The sequence below is a fragment of the Malaya genurostris genome, chromosome 3 (genome assembly GCF_030247185.1).
Source record: "Malaya genurostris strain Urasoe2022 chromosome 3, Malgen_1.1, whole genome shotgun sequence".
NCBI lineage: Eukaryota > Metazoa > Arthropoda > Insecta > Diptera > Culicidae > Malaya > Malaya genurostris.
Window position 1 is genome coordinate 20,984,645 of NC_080572.1, and position 18,145 is coordinate 21,002,789.

Below are 18,145 nucleotides of genomic sequence, written 5' to 3' on the forward strand. Positions count from 1 at the left end.
GTAAATTGAGTTTTTAGTATACTGAGATATAGCAAGCATAATTTAAAATTTGGCTACTTTTTGAGCTTGTTATACGTTTCGTCGGTTGAATTCATTATCGAAAAGTAAAATAATTTGCAAGTGAAGTTTCTGTTTTCAATCTGTGACCTAAAAGTCATGTGCTTGAAAAAAAATCTATACACACTGAAAGATGAACAAAATGTAATTTTCCAATGTATTACTTTTTCGTCGAACGCAGCATAAACAATAGAAGTCAACATCATCTCTACGAAACTAAAAATGGCATCGTAAAAACATACAAAACAGTAAGGTCCATCTATGAAATCGAAATACTGTTTCATGGTGTATTTCGAAATTGCTACTACTACCAAAAGTGCAACTCTGAATAAAATCTAACAATTTTAATAGTCTAGCATGAAACATCCTACAGCAAACGTCGAATGACCTTAGGCAAACCACTATCAAGTACTCAGAGCTAGTCCTTGCTATACTTCTCCATCGTCACTTGAGCATATCACACATCACCATAAAGCCACATAGGAAAACTGCTAAGCCGATTCCCAAGTAGATATGTAATTAAATTTGTTCACCACCGGTGAGGGGAAATAATTGATTTCTAGTTCTACTTTGCTTTTCCTTGCATTGCCTTACCTTGCCCGGTTCGGCACAGTACCGACAGTTGTCACAATAAAGTCAGTGCGAAAATATCACATAGATGCATCTGTCCCTGTTCGGGCTTGAGTTATTCGCTCAGATGACAAACTAACTACCGGAATCTGACAGGAGGCAAAGAGAGAGGATCTCAAATACAAACTTTCGGTTCTGAGGGAGATATGTGCTGGCTTCCATAAGTATGTACATGTACGGTTTTTCCGTCATTAGCAGAACTACCGGTACAAATCCATAGAAACCGTTAATTGAATAGTGAAAGGAAAAAGTGCATCAGCAGTAGCAGCGGCATATTATTAACAAGGTGTTTTCCCAGTGTGAAATAGTATACCATATTCAGTCATCCGAGCGTCGTTGTTGATTGAGATTAATGAATCTCAAGGGTCTCGTCTGTCGGTTAGCGCTGTCCAGTGGCTCTCCCATTAGAATTTTTTAACTTAGCTTAAAAGCCTATTCGCACTATTCCGGGACGACTGGGACGGGACCACCCGGGACGTTTTTTTCCTCATCGGCGATGACTGAACTGCCGGTGTGTGCATGTATTGGAATCCCAGATCCGGGATAAAATCCATTCGGTTGTCATCGATATTCCTCGCCGAGTTTTTCCCGGCGCCGACGGTGCGAGGCAACCGAATGGATTTTATCCCGGATCTGGGATTCCAATACATGCACACGCCGGCAGCTCAGTCATCGCCGATGAGGAAAAAAAACATCCCGGATAGTCCCGGATGGTCCCGTCCCGGTCGTCCCGGAGTAGTGTGAATAGCGTTTAAATGTTTTTCAGGATTAGATTGTCGAATGTTTTACTTATACCACATAGTATGAAAAGGGTAGAGATTATTATTATATCATTTATATGGACCCGGTGTAATGGTTTCAATTGAAATTCCGCTTAAAAAGTTTGTAATCAATGAAAACTGTGAGCATCGCCTGCCGCTTTTCTCATCACCATTCACAGACTCACAGGCACTTCTGGAACGTTCGTCCCACTGATAAACCACTGTTTTCTTCAGAGTGTCGTTGCCGAAACACTCTTGCAACATTTTTAATGTCGTCGCACCCTTGAAATCGTTTTTAACGCAAAATTCAATACAAACGCATTGTTGGAACAAAGTCGAGGAGACGCACAATCGCAGATGTACTCATTACAGCTTAGTTTTGCAAATGTCCAGGGATCACGCTGAAAATTTGATAGAATATCAATGACAGATGTGGCAATCTAAAATAAAAACTTATTATAATCCTAGAGGTGTAATGATGCCTTTCTCATATCTCACATATTCTCATATATAAATGTGTGGTATTCTTCAAAATGTTTTTTTTTATTCTTAAAAAACAAAAAGGATTGTCCATCAACTAGTATAATCTACAGAGTGAAACAGTACTCAGGTCGGTTTGGCCATCTCTGAGGAAACGAAAAGAGATACTTCCAAAACCGGAATCTGGTATAGTCGAAATTCGTTCAAAAAAGGTGACTGGGATTAATTTTTGAGTCTAAGGCTGCAATCGTCGGTGATTTATTGAAAACCCAAAAACAAGGAAAGCCAAATTAATGTTTCATCGTCTACTGACAATGACTACCGATTGGAATAGATTTGAGGCAAATTTAGAAATTATTTTACTTTTTACTTCCAGTGCTTCCGGAATCAGAAACCGAGAACCAGCATAGCCGAAATCGGATTGTTTGGTTGTCTATTGACATTGGCTGCCGATTGGAATAGTTGCGAGGCAAGCTAAAAAGTTTTTTTATGTGTTTTGTTTTGCCGCTTTAAGTGACGGTATCCAATTTTTAACACACTTCACCGCATAATTCCGGAACCGGAAGTGAGACCTTTCATTTAAATCTCAATTTGTGAATTGTAGAAATCGGTCACGAAATCTCTGAGAAAGTGAGGAAGTAATTTGAAATATATATATTTTTTACTAATCACCTTGTAACTCCGGAACCGAAAGTCGGATCAAAATAAAATGCAGGAACTTTGTAAAAGACAATTGTACCTTTCATATGAATCAAAGTTTGTGAGAATCGGTTAAGCCGTCTCTGAGAAAAGTAAGTGTACTTATTTGCATTTTTTTTTCACATATCGCTCTGTAATTCCGGAACCGGAAGTCGGATTCGAATGAAATTCAGGAGGTTGTTTGTATGGGGTTACGAGACCTTCCATTTGAATCTAAGTTCATGAAAATCGGTTCAACCATCTACGAGAAAAGTGAGCACAAAAAATGTTACATACATACATACATACATACACACATACATACATACATAAATTTTGCGTACTCGACGAACTGAGTCGAATGGTATATGACACTTCAAAAGTAGGTTTTTACTGTGATTGCATAACCTTTCTATATGAGATAGGCAAAAAGAAACCTAATCATATAACTGATTAGATTTATTTTTGGCTCCACACGGTTTTGACTCCGGGAACTTTTTGATCAAGGTAGTAGTTCCAGGATTGTTCGTCTTTCGCTCACTGGCACAGACTGCAAAATATTCTCGACTGCTGGTTTTAAAAACTCGAATAAATTATTGCATTATCTTTTTAGTTCTCTGCATTGAGCAAATATATTCAGGCAATTTGTCATGAACTTATATTAATACAACGTTGCATAATCATTTCGATCGTCATTTTCAACTCAGAGTTTGGAAAGCAAACCTAATTGACAATGGTATACTAACAACAAATATGAAATCAAACACATCGTGTTCTCAAACATAATCCAAGCTGTGGGAATGGAAAAGATCGCAACATGTTCCTCTTTCAACATGCTCATTAAAAAGAATAAAACATCAAAAATAAATGTACCAACTTTGCTGCTACTGACAAGATACAGAGAGCACCTGTGAATCGAACGAAACCATGTGAGTCGAGGATGTTGTTTCTCCCTAATTTTTAGTCGTTATGTTCTTATTATTCATCACACACACGCCACCCCGCGCACATACTCTTTGTTGAGTTGAGATATTTTTAGGGGCCCTTTGCCCGCTGTTTATTCTCCGTCAGTGAGTGGGGCAACCTTGCACAAAGCACTTGCGCTCGTTAGCCGATTACGTTCGTTCATTCGGAATGGGTTCACTCGGGAAAAGAATTTACCCACATGCTCAAACAGACCGCGTGGCGATACTTTTCCCTGTCTTGGCTTACGCAATCAGCGTGAAATTTTTTGCGCTTATTTTCCGCTTCAGCATAACATCCAAAGGGTCACTAATGGTTTCTGGCGACCGCCCAGTTGGAAAAATTGCACATCTTCTTCCTTAAAATGGTGCGAAATTTTTACCTTGGCTTGGTGTCAGGCCATTCCGCTTCGTTAATAGAATACTGCAATGAGATCCTAGTGCGTTGCAGTCGTATGCCCAATCTTAAAATTCTTGGATAAAAAGATTGTCAAAAAAGCTTCCCGAGAAGGAGAGAATGAATCAAAATATTCTTCGAATCTTACAAGGGAAACACCGCTGAAAAAATCCATTTCACAATTGACGAGTGTTCTCTTTAGTGAAACAAAATGACATCAGACTGGTATAACTAGAGGAAAAACCCCAACCCGTAACAGATGTGTAACTATATTTTAATTTCTCTACCTTTCGTTTTCCAACTGTTCGGTTGCCGTGTGAGTGTGTGAGGAACTAGTAGATCGCCAAGCAGTCTCGCGATGTCGCTAGTAGATACTTATTACAGAACGTATAGATAATTATTTCATTATTTATTTGTTCATGGATGCAATTTAAGCGACTAGTAACTGGCCTTTCCATTTGTAAAATGTCATAATCGATCTAATCAATCAATAATTTGATAGAGCAGTGGTTTTCTAAATTTAATATGAAGAATATGGTTGAGAGGTGGTGTTTCACACATGACTCAAATCAAACAAAGTTGGTCGTGTTTCTTTTATTGTGACAGATTATGACATCAATGGAACTTTCAAATATGGTATGTGTTAGCAGTCAAACTCAGCTTTCTGAATCTAAATTTCGTGATTTAAAATTTCTATTTTTTCATAATATATGTCATATACCATTCGATTCAGCTCGACAAAGTGAACAAATGTCTGTGTGTGTTTGACAAATATTGGCTCAGTTCCTAGATTCCATTCGGATCCTAGTTCCGGTTTGAGAATTACAGGGTGGTATGCAACAAAAAAATGAAAATAGTATCAGTCACCTTCCTCAAAGATGACTGAGCCGATTTTTACCATCTTAGATTAAGCTTAGCTCCAAGTCTGGCTTCCGGTGCTAACATTTCAAATTTCAAACCGTCACAGAGAATCGTCAAACATCTTCCATGTTGGGCTCAAAACTGTTTCAATGTGTAGGTCTTGTTAGTTTATGACCATACGAACTATTTTTGGATATACTGGACTGGATATTTCGAACCGCCATACCACAAATAGTGGTCAATGTTTTTAGAATACAGCTCACTTCATATTCTCATACATGATTGAATCGATGTTCTAAGATAGTGAAAATCGATTATGTGTAGATGTAGTATTTAGGTAAATCCCACTGTCATATACAAGAGATGATGAATAATATGAGAAAGGCATCATTACACCACTAGGTGAATTATAACAGATTTTTTATCACAATGTTCGCTCGACAAAAAAATTGCGCTTTCGGAAATGCCAAAAATTTATTTAACTATCGTTATTATTTCTATTTACAACATTCATTATTAAGAAAAGTATTTCTTTAATGAATTAGCAAATCTATAGTCCATTTTTCTGTTAGTAGTTCCAAGAGAATTTGTTTTATAGCTGGAAAGGTTTTACATTCAATGTGGTATGGAAACTATTATAAAGTTTTCTTCTCATCAGTGTTTTTTATGCACCAGAATGTTTCTTGTCAGAAAAAGTACTTAAAACACGGCATTCATGTTGTTCATATCTTCTTGGAAGCCTTTTGGATTCCATACCGAGAAATGAATTGTTGTCGAAACTTGGTACCTTCTTAACTTTTAGTGCCCAGCCCATCTGTTCTTGTTTCGTGGGTACAAAATATACCACAATCATCGTTCGCTCGTTTTGTCGTGCGTACGACTTACTTAACTATGGGGCGCATTTTCAAAATTTACACTATACAACAATGGGCAGAACTTTATCGCGAATAATCTCTTGATGTATTCAACCCAAAAACATAATTTTTTCTACAAGCTATCGGAGATATGATCAGGAATTTGTGATTAAATTTTCAACGGCGTGAGATAACCATAGATAACTGAAAAACAAAGTTTTCTAAATCTTTTGGAAATTACGAGGGAAATCCATCACTCTTGCTTGCCTTTTTCGCATCCGGACGACGGTTTTGAGGTAGTCAGGCACATATCAGCTCCGACTATCTACTGGACGAGTATAAAAGGTTAACTTTGATTGAAAATCGTTTCAAGATCGGGAGTTCATTCCATTTTATATATATATATATATATATATATATATATATATATATATATATATATATATATATATATATATATATATATATATATATATATATATATATATATATATATATATTTATATATATATATATATATATATATATATATATATATATATATTCATCAGCAGCATTGCCATAGACAGCTCTCCGGTTGTCTTTAACGAGCTCTCTTTCGACCACTTTCCAGTAATATTGTCGTTGGGATCTTCACCAGAAACAGTGCCTATTTAACCTCGGAGAAACTATTATCGCACCGACGGGGTCCAATTTCAACAAATCGCCGACCAACTTATTAATATCGATTTGCCACTACATTCCCCGATGTAAATCGACGAGGCCCTATCATCCTTCCAGCATTTAATCATATGCCGAGTTCCTCTCTTCAAATTGACAGTGTCACAAAGAAACTTATCCGACTTTGAAATATCTACCGGAGGCAGTATCAACGAACTGGCATCCTAGATAAGAAGACCTCTTATAATAACTAAACTAGGATAATCCAGGAAAGGATAACTGAGCTTCGCAACTGGAACTTCCAGCAAAAGCTTCGAGAAATTCTCCCACATTCAAAGCCCTTCTGGTCCTTAACGAAGGTGCTTAAGAAAAAACCGAAGTCTATTCCTCCTCTGATGTCACCCCCCGGACGCAGCTGAAGGAATACTTTAATCACATCTGTAGAGAAGGCAAATGCGCTAGGCGAGCAATTTGTGTGTTCTCACAATTTAGGACTCAACATTGTTATTCCACATGAAAGAGTCGTTGCTGATAGCGTAGCTGAGGTTGATCAATCAGACAACTTGGTTCCTGAGGTAAGTAGAAATTAAAGCCATCAGTGTAATGCAAATCTAGGCTAATCTAGGACAATTTGTCAACGTGTTGAGGCGGTCGAGGCACCTCCAAGCGAAATACAAAGCTAGCTACCGCAAGCGGAAGAAGCAGGAGACTGCAACGGTACACATATCAGTACCCCACCCACGGACAACAGGTTAGCCTGGAAATAGATGACTGAAATCAACGGTATCCATCGGAAGTCAACGGTTTTCATCGGAATTCGAACTCAACTCGTCACTCTCCGTCACGAACACCTTCATAAAAAGGTTATGTTCAGAACCACTATTATTTCAACATAAAGAACTATACTGTTTTTTTCGTAATATATATTTATGTGCCAGAATGTTTAATGTAACTAATCTGTTTTTTAGTTTAGGTGTATCGTTTCAAATTCTAGTAGTGAAAAAGGGGAACGCTTGCACAATTCACACAATCGATCAAGTAATTGATATTTGGATGTATAAAGAAAGAGTGTCAGCTTTATTCCTATTCACGACATCCAGTTATGTCTCTGACATTATACACCCATACTTCTTACCTTTCTCTATAGAAAGGTATTAGAATTGCTGGAAAAACCGACTTTGGAACGGAGCCTCGGAGACCCATAGTGTTATATACCATTAGACTCAGTTCGTCGAGATCGGAAAATGTCTGTGTGTGTATATGTATGTGTGTGTATGTGTGTGCACTTTTCGAAGATATTTGAACGCGGTCAATTTTCTCAGAGATGGCTGAACCGATTTGAACAAACTTGGGCTCGTTTGAAAGCTTCGAAGATCAAATGGCTGTGACTTTTGGTTCCGGAGATATGATTGTATAAGTCACGTAACCAACAAAAAGCATTGTATTTGAACGCACTCAATTTTCTCAGAGATGGCTGAACCGATTTTAACAAACTTGGGCTCGTTTGAAGGCTACTGTCGGGCCATTGATCAAGTTCGAAGATCAAATGGTTGTGACTTTTGGTTCCAGATATATGATGGTATATGTGACGTAACCGACAAAACACGTTGATTTTTACCGCTCTTATGTATATAGGGGTGCCAAAATTTTGGGATCACCTCTATTTTCGTTAAGCTCTAGTGCTAAAAAGTTCAAGCACCTCTAAAAAAGCCTTCATGCAAAATTTGAGCTAAATCGGACATGCTTAAGGGGTGCTGCCCGGTGGTAAAGGTTTGACAATTTTCGATCTTGAAAAAGCACCATAGGGGGGAGTACATGAAATTTCCTAAATCGAAATTTTTTTTTGATGCCGAAACTCTTAAAACTGCATGAAACATCGAAATTTAGTGTCATCTCAAAATAATTTTTTTTGAAAAAATCAACTCTCTGGGACTTAGCAAAATTTTGATATTTTTTCAAAGTCCCAAAAAGTCGACTTTTTGAAAAAAAAATTTTTTAGAGATGACACTAAATCTCGACGTTTCATGCAATTCTAAGCCTTTTGGCATCAAACTTTTTTTTTCGTTTTCGAAAATTTCATGTACTCCCCCTATGGTGATTTTTCAAGATATATGAAAATTCCACTAAGTGGACTGAGAAAGGGTTTTTTTAGATTAGCATCACTGTTCTCATACAAATAGGCAACGCAAATGTCAAGCAGAAGTTTGGAAAAATGATGCGGACTGTGTGACATAAACTCTGAAGCATGCTTTTGTGGACTACTCGAATCAATCTGAATCAATCGGTGTCATAATTAGTATCCGAAATTATTTAATAAAAGTATGAAACATATTTTCATGAGAATGTTATGAAAGAAGAGAAAGGCATTATCCTACCACTAGGTGGATTAAGAAGGGTTTTTAGATTAGCATCACTGTTCTCATACAAACAACTACTCGAATCAATCTTAATCAATTGGTGTCAAAATCAGTATCCGAACATATTTAATAAAAGTAATAAAATATAGTAATATAGTAATAGTAATAAAATATAGTAATATAGTAATAGTAATAAAATATAATAAAAGTAATAAAAATTAATAAAAGAAATATATTTTCATTAGACTGTTTTGAAAGAAGAGAAAGGCATTATCACACCACTAGGTGGATGAGGAAGTGGTTTTATATTTCGAATCACATCGTGTTCAAAATATGTAGATCTTGTTTACTAGGTATCAAATCGAGAAACGCGGGTGAACTAATATCCCTCATTCCCTTTCTAACGAAACAAAATGAAACAAATTAAGAGAAAAACAATAGGATCATCTTACTACCTCACATCATATGCTTTGCTACTAGGATTGACTAATTATTAGATTGGAAAATTACCACATGAAGTTTGTATAGTAGAGAAAGAGAGGCAGAGGAAGATATATATGTTCTATTAGACTAGTGAGGAATAAATAAGTGATATGACTGTCAAAATGCCATCCGTGTGAATGGTGCACAAACGATCTGTACTGCCATCTGATGCAATCTGTCACTTTATTGTTTTACCATTTAGTATTATTGAATGAAATATAATTACATTCAAATTAAAGGGTGATGAGAACAAACATTTTGGTTCTACGTTTATCTAAGCTTAAAAAGGTTGTATAAAATATCCTAAGGAATTCGAAGCGATGGATTGTGATAAATTTGCTCTTTGTCTTTAAATGATATTGTTTAAATCTATCTGAGAGCGGAAGTAGTTCATCTGTCTGAATGACTGTTTCTTGTGCAAATTTGTCAATCGATAATATACGAGAATAGCGCTAAACACACATGATAGCGTATGGAAAAACGTCCTTGTGTGTTGGTTTGGACGATCGGGAGAAATCAGTGGAATCTTGTGAAAGTATTACTTTCAATACTGTCAAATACCATAGATTTAATCTTACTCAAACTCCATAAAAATGTCTGTAAAGGACAGCACCGACCATGAACGTCTATCATCGACGCTCATGACGCAGATGATGACAGAAACGATAAAGCATCAGTTTCCATTTGAATAATTAACGATTTGTTCAGTCACCCATCAAATTTTTGTCTGCTCTGATCAGTGAGCTGTACTGTATTCAACACCTTCCTAGTCAGTTCTGTGTGCCTACGAACACTCCCATCCAAGCGGCCATCATGCGCTTTATACCTGATGCAGTGCCGCGACATCATGGACCACTGATGAGTATGTGTCTGAAACTGGAATGAACAGCTCATCCCTTGGGGCTGTCGAAGCTTGTCTCGTCCAATATTCCGATGACAGGCAGTTCCTAGACCCCCTCGGAGCCTTATCTTCACACCAACCAACCAACCACAATGTCATAGTCATCGTCAGCAATTTCGATTTCCGCCCGCTTCGATAGAGCTCATCAGTAAATGGGCTGAACATTTCATCGCAAATGAAGCGAACGGCGTCGACATGACTGCATTTGGTAGCTGTTTAACGTTGTGCCTGTTCGACATGTCGATTTGTGAAAGCTGACATCCTTTTTAATCAAATTGAAAAAGAAACGTGGCCCCAAAATATGTACTTTCTAAGGATTATTGTTGAAGTTCTACAAGTAGGCGCATCTAGCGCATCCGAATAGACAATCTCAAATGTCTCATTAGGGACAATATTTCATTTTGCTGAAACTGTCCTCCCTAGGAGGACGCCTTTCACTCTCGATTCACATCCACTTTCTTCACATTCCAATTCCACGGGTAGGACGGCAACGGCAAGTGGGGGACACGAGTACCGTTTTCCGGTGTATTAAGTTGAATGATTGCAGCCATATCCTTGGTGGATTACGTACAAGTATATCCAGAAGTGAAAGGAAGTTGCACAAATAAGTATTTCAGCAAATGAGCAAAAGAAACAGAAAAAGAGATACTGTGCAACAAAACTTTCTTACAAGGGTTTTTATCTATTTCATACGACAATTTCTTTCTTGCAGGATGACTTCTTAACGAATCCCAGTGCTGCGCTTTTTCGGTGTCGGGTTGTTCCGAAATTGCAACAATATGTGGCACAGTGAAGGAAGTATGTTGAACTACTACTCGTTTGGTGAAGTGGTTGGTACTTTGGATGGAAAACACTTAGAAGTGATTTTTTTAGCGTGTAACTGATTTCCACCAAAGAGATAGAGAAAAATATAACTGTGTTAAATCAGCAACATCCTCCGTTACTGTATAACCCAGTGGGAAGCAAAAAGACGAGAGATGATGCTTTAGTAGGTTTTCACAATATATTTGCAAAGCTTTTAAGTATATTTTAAGGATCTGATAAAACGATTTATCAAATATACCGTTCTTGTAAGAAAACTTTTTCTCTTTTCCTGTGTTATTTAAAGTTTGCTATTCTCGAGTCGTTTCTGTCACGCTGTAACTTTCCAGCAAGAACGAATATTTTCCTATACCAGACTGTTAGTGTGGGATTTATCCAAATCTTGACAGCAGGAACACATTCATACTTCTAATTCTTTTAGTACAAACGTGATGCTAGGTTCAAAAAGTTTCAAACAATTTTGTTGATCGTAGACATAATTGATTATAGTCACTACCATTGAAATTCAAGTTCGAGTATGAAGTTTTCAATTTGAAATCGTTTTTCAGGATTCGGATAGAACTTTCGGTTCGAGAGTAACTGAGTGACTCATGCCAAAAAAATCTCCAAAGTATGCATTCAATTTTCTCAAAGGCTGCATGATAGATTATCATGATTATAATTTCATTCAAATCAAAAGTCTAACAATTTCACAGTGTTCTATTGAATTATATCTGCATCGGACTTCTGGTGCCAGAGTAACAGGATGAAATATGCAAAAGCATCTGAAAATGTGCTCTAGATTTCATCAAAGACCGCACTAGTGATCTCTCAGACTTAGATTCCAATCAAAAGCCATTTAAAAGTTTTAAATACAATGAAGTCTTTTTTTATGCGCATTTACGTACCGCATAAAAATACCGCATAAAAAGAACGCATAACTCTGAAAATTCGCATAATACAAAACCGCATAACTCTGAAACTTCGCATAAAAAAAAACCGCAGAAGGGGAACCGCATAACTCTGAAAATTCACATAAAAAAAACTGCATAACTCTGAAACTTCGCAAAAAAAAACGCATGCAATGCGAGAATAAATCAGCTGACTATATTTTAATGTGGAACACATTTTTGTTTTCTATATAGCGGTGCAAACTAGAAACTCAAGAAAAATACACGTTGAAATGTGGTCAGGTTTTGAACAATTACAGCTCAGTCAATTTTGTATCAATTGTTAATATTATGTCACCATTTGATTGGAAATATTTCTATGTATTGATTTGAATGTCCATAGTCATGTATTTTTAATTTTATATCATTGAAATGTTGATTAATAGCTATCAGTGTCCTATTTTGGTTGCAAAAAATCTCCGGCATACCGGATTTCCCTGCCATAGTCGACGGTTTTGAAGGAGTAAGCGATATATCAAAGGGAAAGCAGCGCTCTGATTGGTCAATCGAAGCAAAAGCAAAGCTGTTGGAAGCACGCGAATCTACAAATAGAAGCGAAATTATAGCTAACGTTTCAGTCTTATGCGTAGCTTGCTAGAGGTAGGTTGTTGCTACACAGCAAGATAAAAAGTGCCATAAACGATTTGAAGCTTTTATTGGTATGCTCTGATCTTGTGTCATGCAAGATTAGATGAAATCCCATGTTATGCCGTTTCGCCTGAGAAATTGACAACTACCCCAGAGTAAAATTTGAGTGCATAAGACTAATTTCTTATTTATATAAGATGAACTCAATTGATAATGAGAAATATTTTATAGCTTCAACCGAAATCGCAAAATGGTAGTAATGGTAGAGAAACGCTATAAAAATAACAGCTTGCATACAAAACTTGAACACAAGCTTGGTAAAGAGAAGCTTAAATATCGATATCCGTATCGCAAACATGTACAAACATATAATTGCATACATTTGGGCTATTGATGTAATTTCGTCGGCTACAAAACAAATACGATAAATAGAGTCTATATTCTGGGTTCGCGTGTTCGGTGTTGATTCCTAATAAGGATCAATCTAAGCAGACTCTTCTGCATTTGCGGATTCAAAAGTGTGACGATTAATTGAAAATGTCAATCATTGGAAATTTTGGTTGCCTTGTTCCACATCAACGGCTCGAACAACCCCATGGATCTGATCCTTGTAGTTTTTTTTTACGTATTACGAAGATTGTATTTTATTTTTGTTTATATATATTATTGTGAGACGTATTAAGCTAGTGTGTTCGATATGATGATGATGGATTTTTAGTTTGTTTGAGAGTTGAAAATAATGAGCAGCCTACAAACGTTTGAGCCTCGCGTGCGAAGCAGTTAGTGAATATTTGGAAAGCGAACAGGACTGGCCGGAGAGCCTTAGCATTCAGTGTGTTAAGTTTGCTCTTGACCTTGATCGAAAAGTTTGATTAATAATTTAAGGAATAGATTTGGAAAACTAATTGGAATCGACAGTTGTTGATGGAATTGGGCTTGGCTCTGCTCATCCGCAGCCTCATTACTCCATCCTAGATGATGTTTGTAACGATGAACTGGTACGGAGGGAAGGGCCAGGTGAATTTCTGTCTGATACTGGTAAAGATTCCTGATGTGATCAAGGATCTTCCCGGGTTGGAAATTTTCTTGATGACCCTGGATAGTAAATCCGCAATATTTGAATGTTATTTTGTTGTCAGTCGTTCTTTTGAAGAAGAATCTATACCTGCTAGATTAATCAGTTCGTTTTTGTTTGTTTAACCAGTTATGTGCAAAAAATATTAATTATCATTTAGATAACTTGTTCTGATCACACCTTTGTAGGGGTATGAGGTGGAACCATCATCATCATCAACTGAACTGAAAACAACTGAAAATTTTATCATAAAATTGTGATCATATTTCCGATGCAAGTAGCAAAAATTATATTAATTCGTTAGATACAACAAGAGATATTCACGATCAAAAACTTATCACTCTCTCAGAGGGTACATTTTGAAAAGACGCTCCATAGTAAAGTAAGTCGTATTCACGACAAAAAAAAAGATCTTGTTAGTTCGAATGAAGATGGTGGACAGGGATGGGGATCGAGAGGATCGGGCGGATGTTAGTGTTGAACATGTATAAGGAGATTATACTTTTTGAGCGAGGTATAACAGATTACACTTGTATATTAATGTGTTCGAAGTACTGGTATATGAGAAGCATATATGAGCTATCTTGACTCGCCAACACATCCCGAACCGTAACCTCAGGCGGTCTACTTCGGGCCCTAAGGGCTTCAACCTGGCGTCGCGATACTCTACGCACGACCACACGACATGCTCAATGTCCTGATAACCGACACCACAGGTCGCTCTTCGCGAGCCCAACACACCGGAGATGTGCGTCTTGGTATACTTGCTCAACCCGACGCAAGGATATCTTCGAACTCTTTTTTCTGCGGTATTGCTTCTTAGAGCTGAAGTATAGATATTTTATTCGATTTTATCACAATTCGTTTATTGTAAGTCCAGCAATCGCAAATAACATTGCGACTCTCCTATTGGTTCATTAGCTCTATCACATTTTTATCTGTAAAGTCTAGAATCATATAATAAATATGCGGATATTTATTCAAAATTAAAACATATTATATCCATTGAAAATTCAACAAATAGCATTCAAGTAAAATTATACATGAAATTTATTGTGAACTCACTTGTTCTTTGCATGAAATCGTTCTGTTATATCAGATTAAATTCCTATATGGTTACATATAATTTTACTGTATCTTTTTGTATTAATGTATCTATTCATCTTTTATGTTTGTCGATTTTGGCAACCCGGTTCGACAGTTGTTTTTACCAAACATAAAAATAAACTAACAACTAAATATAAATAAAATAATAGTTCTAGATTCTACTTTCACAGCAGTATCACCAATGTGACGATCTCCCTAATAATATATATTTATATCTGTTCAAGCACTCATCACAAACCTCGACTCTCTCACTCTCGGTCTTCCACTTAGGTATCACATAACTCAGAATTCCACAAGGCCTATTTTTCAGCCTTGTGCCACGAGCGATAACCGTTTTGGTAACGGATAATTACTTCCTAGTTTATCTAAGGTTGATGTCAACCATTCAGTGAGTGAGCGCGGAACGCGGACCGATGCGAAGCGATTTAATGCGATGTACTGTTTTCGCATCGCATTCACTCTGACAGGTTTGCTTTGATCAAATGCAACTAGCTCCCTCGCGCGCCTTAACGTTTCGCGTGACGCTTTCACTCTGAAAGCAACCTAAGAATTAGAATGTAGGTTTGGTACGGTTTTTGAATGCTTGTCGAGCCGAGATTTTATCACGTACGTAACATTGGGTCTTATCATGTTTGCTGAGTGCAACGTATTTTTTTGTTTTTCTCGTGGCACTGGAGCTATAAAAGATAATGGCAAAGATTGGTGTTGTTTTCACTTGACTTGATATAATAATTATTACTCAAATCGGTGTGTTTTTAATTTTAAGTCTTTAGCAAGCAACGAAATTTTAGATTTGAAGTGAAGATCATAAAATTCCATCTGCCTCAATCAATCATATACGCTAGGTTATGATCTTTTTTTCCTTTTATAAAACTGCAGCTTCTCCGGTCCGATAGGCGGTCTGCATTCTACCTCCCTAGGACTACGTATGTGCTAGATCGTCAGTGACGAGTTCGCCTTTCACTGTTGACTGGCTGGGTGTAGAACGCGTCCTCATTTTCACTGGATCTAGTTTAGTATTGAGAGTACACATTGATAAACAAACCTAAATACATTGTAATTTCGAACAAAACTCAAAATTTTTAAAATATATATATATATATATATATATATATATATATATATATATATATATATATATATATATATATTTTTTTGTTCCCATTAATGAAAATTACGTTTGAAGCCGTTGGCATCTTAGAGCTAGGCAATGTGTTTTAATAAGTACAGTAATGCATACAAAATAGGGATGTGTGTCATGCAGAGGTTGTAAGAAGTCAAATAAAAATGAGACTAAGAACTGGATCAAATAAAAATGAGACTCCCCTTTGGGTCCGTGAAGTATTTTAAGTGGGCCGCGAATCACTTTCGTGAACAATTTTTCTGATATCGGCAAATGTTTCTAGCAGTACGAATAAGTAATGATAAACTATACACAAATTTATTAAGAATAGATGCTTAAAGTGTTCTTTGAGAACAGTAGGGAAAAGTCAACAATTTTGGGCCACTAGTGATTTATCGATAAATATTGAAGGAGTTTATTTGAATTTTTTATTGTAAGCCAAATAAGTTATACCAGTGACCTACATCCAGATTTCATCAAAAATTATTACTTCGTTTTCCGACATTTCATCAAACCCGTTCCAAAAATACCCATATTGTAGCAGTGGCGTACCGAGGAAATTTGGCGCCCGGGGCAAAAGAAGAGATGTGCACCCTCATCGGTGGTTTTGGTGTAGTAAGCAAAACAAAAAACAAAGCTGAACTTCATTTCCGGAAAGCTGGGCGAGCAAAAAAAAGATCTCAAGGATGCCACCCCCTAAAATAGTTGCGCCCGGGGCGAATGCCTAGGTCTAGGATTCGCTCTGAATTAGCGATACGATCATGTTCAAGTGCAAAAAAAATGAAATAAAAATTAGAACAATCTCACCGATTAAAACAGTACTTTCAAATCGGGAGTCCGATCTCCAGGATCACTATCCATATCTCAGAAGTTCGGTAATGATGAAGAGACTTCACGAATCAGTCTGTATGAATCCAACATAGGTTTTGTAATTTTTCCTCCGAAAATCGTCTCCACTCGAAAAAACCTGTTTTAATTCACCTAGTGGTGTAATGATACCTTTCTCTTATTATTCGGATTTAATCTAACCAACTTTACAAATCCTATTTACCCTATAATACCGGAACCGGAAGTAGTATCCACAACAAATTTAGGAATTCCGTATGAAAGCTTAAGACTTTTCCTTTAAACTTATAAGTTGGTGAAAATCGATTTGGCCATCTTGAAGGAAAGTGAATGAGACTCTTTTGCAGTTTTTAATCACCATTTCCAATCCTTCCGAAACCGGATTCAGATGACCGGTATAGCCGAAGTTGGTTTGTTTGCCAGCAACAAATATGACCTACAAATTGAAACAGTTTTGAACCTAGTTAAGCGCTTACTATCTCATGCTCTATTTAGATTAAACCAATTAAAGGAAATCTAACAAATGAAGCGAATCAGCAGCATGAAACATGTAGTAGGATTATTATTATTATTGTTATAATTGAAATCACTACACCACCGGCACGGTATTACTGCACTACCGACTGTGAAAATTTCATATTTTTTCAAATAAATTTGAATTCATTGACATTCGTTTATTCTTTCGGTCGAACTTATCATCAAATAGCTAAAATTTTCATCAACCGCACCACCGTCTTTTACAAATATTACACACTAGTAGCAGACATCCGGAACCGTTTCGTTTTCTTCATAGCGTGCACGAAATGGGTTGGTAAGCGACTGGACAATGCGCAATTCAGGCTCTAAAGTGTTTCTTAGCCTCTTGTCCAGTAAATCCTATCCCTACCTCCCCGCGGTGCCGGCTGGGGTACGAGTAACCATAGGAAAGATCGGGTAACCAACCCCGGTGGGACCTTGGTCGTATGCTTACAAGGAAGGGGGAAGGGGGGGGGGGGTCTGCTTGCCTTCTCTTTACAGAGAACGAGCGTACCCGAGGGTCTGTTCCCCATGTTGAGGCGGCTCGAAACAGCGTCTGTTCTCCATGTTAGGAGCGGCTGATTACCGTCCTTGTGTCAGTGTGGGACTCTAAACAGTGCTGACACGATGGGCGAGACAGGAGGTTGGTGCAGGCCTAACAAGCCGCCCGGAACACACATGTTACATACGATCGAGAAAAAAATACAACTCGGAATAATCGGCAAAGACCTGCGCAATGAACAAAGGACTAAGATTGAAAGCTTGCACATGGAACTGCAAATCGCTTACGATTGTCCCGGGTTGGCGGTTCAATGCATAGGACGCTGGTCTTACAAGCCAGTTGTCGTATGTTCGAGCCCCGACCTGGAAGGGTTCTTAGTGTCAGTAGGATCCATAGTACTAGCCATGCAATGATTCTGTACGCTAAAAATCGTCTGCGAAGCCTGTTGAAACAGAAAGGCCAAATTTCACAAAAGGAATGTAATGCCAAGACTTTGCTTTGCTTCTCACGATCGAACGTAAGGAGATCGGCAGGTGGAAACAGTACTGGGACGAGC